Source organism: Dioscorea cayenensis, unplaced genomic scaffold (assembly GCF_009730915.1).
Source record: "Dioscorea cayenensis subsp. rotundata cultivar TDr96_F1 unplaced genomic scaffold, TDr96_F1_v2_PseudoChromosome.rev07_lg8_w22 25.fasta BLBR01002210.1, whole genome shotgun sequence".
Classification (NCBI taxonomy): Eukaryota; Viridiplantae; Streptophyta; class Magnoliopsida; order Dioscoreales; family Dioscoreaceae; genus Dioscorea; species Dioscorea cayenensis.
Window position 1 is genome coordinate 5,157 of NW_024088601.1, and position 4,091 is coordinate 9,247.

Genomic DNA, 4,091 nt, shown 5'->3' on the forward strand with positions numbered 1-4,091 from the left:
GGGAAAGGCATGTGACCTTGTATACCCCTGGCTCATACTGTCCCTGGCCACATAAAGTACTACACGCTCGCTGAGGATTCAATGTACTGGGGTAGTTGGTCAGAAGTCGCTCGTACTCCTCTGTGGGCGTAAACATCTCGTCATATAGGCCCATCAGGATCAAAAACTGAGTGACGCTCATGACATAGTGATGTCTAAATGCTCGGAACTGTATGGCATCAACATTGTCGAATCTCGCATAGGAAATGTCGAACACGAATGTTGATAGAACCTCAAGTGTGAGGGCACGGATAGATGGCTGATCAACAGTAACTGTCTCCAACCACCCACTGAAACGAGATCCTCAGCCTCATCAGCTAACTCATCTCCCTGCTATATATCCCGCAATATACTTGTGTCTAAAAAATGAGATAGTCCGAATCTCAAGTTTGATAATCGCTCAAATCGGACTTGGTGCTTGGGAATAGCAAATCCCATAGTTTTCAGCTCAGTGGATGGCTCACACGGACGTTTCTTAGCTTGCTGCTTTGACCGAGGTGCCATATCTGTAAAAATAGAAGAAGAATTGATCAAAGAAGCCCACAAAGTAGTACTGCAGAAATCCACACGGTCGTGTGGATCCATGGGCATAAAAACCACACGGCCCCAAGCTAAAAATCTAAAAAATACATTACTAAATCATTTAAAAACTCTTCTGAAACATGCCTAGACCATATAAACATAGAAATGAAGCAACATTCACCATTTTAATCAATTAAAATCAAATATGGCAAAGGAAAAGAGAGAAAAAAGGTTTACCGACGAGATGAAGATGAAAATTTCGATATCGGCCGGAAAACTCAAGCAAAAACTCTCCAAAAAGATGGTGTGAAGTCGGGAGAATGAATGGGTGTAATCTCTGAGGTTTGGGAATGAGGCGATGAAGAAATGCAAAGAGATTTTAAAGAAAACCCGCGCCTCTTGGAGTTCTACACATGCACACGGGCATGTGAAAATTACACACGCTTGTGTGAATCCACAAGAGAGTATCCACAAGGGTAGAAACACGCCCTTGTGCACTCTCGGGATAGTACACTTTGGCTTTGAACGCACTCACATGAGCGTGTGGAAATTCCCCACACCCATGTGCCTGACTCACAGGGGCAGACGCACGCCACTGTGGCCTCTCTCTTCAACCGAGAAAAGTCTCTAAGTCATTCACACGCCGGTGTGGAAAATATACACCGGCGTCGATCATCACAGGGCCACTCACAGTGGCATTCACATGCCCCTGTGTCTTCTCGGGATAGAGCTCTGAACATATTCAGAGAAACACACGCCCGTATGGAATTTCCACCAGGCGTGACCGCCTGGGTCTTTCATGGGGCAAACACACCCCGTGTCCTCTGGGAAGAGCTCTAAACGCAAACACACGACCGTGTGGAATTTTCACATGGCCGTGCGTCTTCTCTAGATGACTTAGAAAAAAATCTTTCAGGCTCTGCGAAGATTCCTAAACATATATACACACTCGAGGCATGCCTTATAATACAACATTAACCAAAGAAAACATTTAAAACATGCTCAAATAACCAAGAACTTCGCCACACACATTAAAGCACACAACAACACCCGAACAATCCACGAGAAAAAAATCATAGCAATAGCATCTAAAAGATCAAGACACTAACACTCAAAAGCCTTATTCATGCACACACTAATCGAAACCTAGAAAAATATTAAAGACTTAGGTTGCCTCCCAAGAAGCGCTTTGTTTAACGTCACTTAGCTTGATATACCTTACCTTACCTCATGGGGGGCTCATAGATGAAGATTTATCTCTTACCCATAACTTGAAAGAATGATGCACATAGTCTTTCGAGGGTAGAGGAAGATTTATCGAGCTTGTTACCGCACAAGGGTTCTTCACCTTTGATCCATTCTTGCACATCCCCAACAGCCTTAGGGCATTTCTTGTGGCATCTTCTTGCTCGCTTCATCTTCCGGAGCACTTTCTTCATGATCCCCAGAGTAGATGGTACCTTCTCCTCTAGACCAATCATCATCACATCTTCATTATCCATCTGTTGGTGTAGTAACCCCTCGTACGGGTCTGGATTCAACATTTCCTGCATATATTCATCAATTAGTTTATCAGTAGTGTCAAAAAAATAAAGAGTATCATCAAAGTCAAGAGAATGTCGCATGGCTTCAGCAAGGTGATAGGTCAACTTGTCATCGCCAACCCTTAGTGTCAACTCCACACCATCCATGTCGATAAGTGCCTTGGAAATGCGCAAGAATGGCCTCCCAAGTATCAAAAGAACATCTACATCCTCATCGACATCCAAGACTATGAAGTCTATAGGAAATATGTACTTGTCGACCTTGAAAAGCAAGTCTTCAATGATACCACTTGGACGTCTCACTGTTCGGTCCGCCAATTGTAATGTCATCCGAGTGGGCTTAGGCTTCCCCAAGCCTAGCTTCTAAAAGAAAGAGTATGGCATGACGTTGATACTAGCTTCTGAATTCGCCAATGCTATTTCTTCACCCATATTACCAATGTTGCACGAGATGATGAAGTTTCCGGGTCCTTCTTCTCGTTCAGCATATTATTTTGAAACACAGCCAATCATGAGGCACCTAAAATCACCGATGCACTTTCCTCCAACTTCCTCTTGTTGGTCAAAAGATCTTTCAAAAACTTCACATACCGAGGCATTTGAGATAACGCCTCAACAAAAGGAATATTGATGTGCAATTGCTTAAATAGGCCCAAGAACTTCTTGTATAGCTCATCATTTTGGTCATTCTTCGATCTTGAAGGGTAAGAGATACTTGGCTTGTAAGGTGGGGGTGCCATCTCCTTCTCCTTGTTTACTATTTCCTCAACCTTCATGACCTCGGGTGCTTCAACATTGGTCTTCTCACTAGGAGATCTACCTTCAACTTCACGACCACTCCTCAAAGTGATCACCTTCACATGTTCCCTCGAATTAGTTTCAGTGTTCTAGGTAGATTCCCTTGTGGTCTCTCAGATAGAGACTTCACAATTTTCCCCACTTGATTCTCTAGATTGTGCAATGAAGTGGTGTGGTTACGAAGTGTAGCATCAACCGATTGAAACTGTGTATCCAATGATTGCACAAATCTGGTCAAAGCTTTCTCTAGATCGGTCATCCGGGTCTCCAAGCCTGAAACTCAATTCTCCATGTTCGGGGCTTGTTATTGTTGGAAACCCGGTGTTGCTATTTCCTTTTGCTGCCCTTGGTTACTCTATGAGAAATTGGGGTGGTTTTTCCACCCTTGGTTACAAGTGTTGCTATAAGGATTACCTTGCACTCTTCCCGAATTGCCCACAAAATCTACTTGTTTAGTTGGGGCTGAAGTAGCAATCGAAAAAGGACAATCATACGACATATATGAATCCCTACAACCATCACAACTTGTGATAGTGGCTACCCTCGGTGAAGTCAATGTATCCAATTTCTTGCTCAATGTATCTACTTGGGCTACCAAAGATGTAACCGTATCAATTTCATGGAGTATGGCCACTTTCATCTTTTCTCTTGCATTCCATTGGTAGCTATTCATGGCCATTTCTTCTACCAATTGTCGGGCTTCTTCAGGGGTCTTGTTCCTCATTGTACCTCCTGCGGCGGCGTCTAGAAATTGTCTTATACTTGGATTCAACCGATTGTAAAAAGTCTAAATGATCATCCATTCTTGGAACCCCTGTTGTGGACACTTCTGCAAGAGATCCTTGAATCGCTCCCAAGTCTCAAACAAGGATTCAAGTTCCATCTGAACAAATAAAGATATCTCATTGCGAAGCTTTACCGACTTTCCCGAAGGGAAGTACCTTGCAAGGAAGGCTTCGACCATTTCATTCCATGTCGTGATGGAAGCTCTTGGCAATGAATGGAGCCACTATTTGGATCTTCCTTTTAGAGAAAATGGGAAAGCCCTTAATCTTATAGCATCATCCGTAACATCGTTGATCTTCTGCATGTCACAAACCTCCAAGAAGTTTTCAATGTGATTATTTGGATCTTCATCGGCCAAATCATTGAACTGCACTGACTGCTGTATCATTTGGATGAATGTTG

At 43.2% G+C, this 4,091-nt stretch overlaps 1 non-coding gene across 1 annotated transcript; it reads left to right on the forward strand.

Annotated features, from left to right (window-relative positions):
* Positions 1-3,712: 3,712 nt before the first annotated feature.
* Positions 3,713-3,819, forward strand: LOC120257586. Its single transcript, XR_005535733.1, has one exon. It is a non-coding gene; the product is annotated as a small nucleolar RNA R71 (small nucleolar RNA).
* Positions 3,820-4,091: the final 272 nt, after the last annotated feature.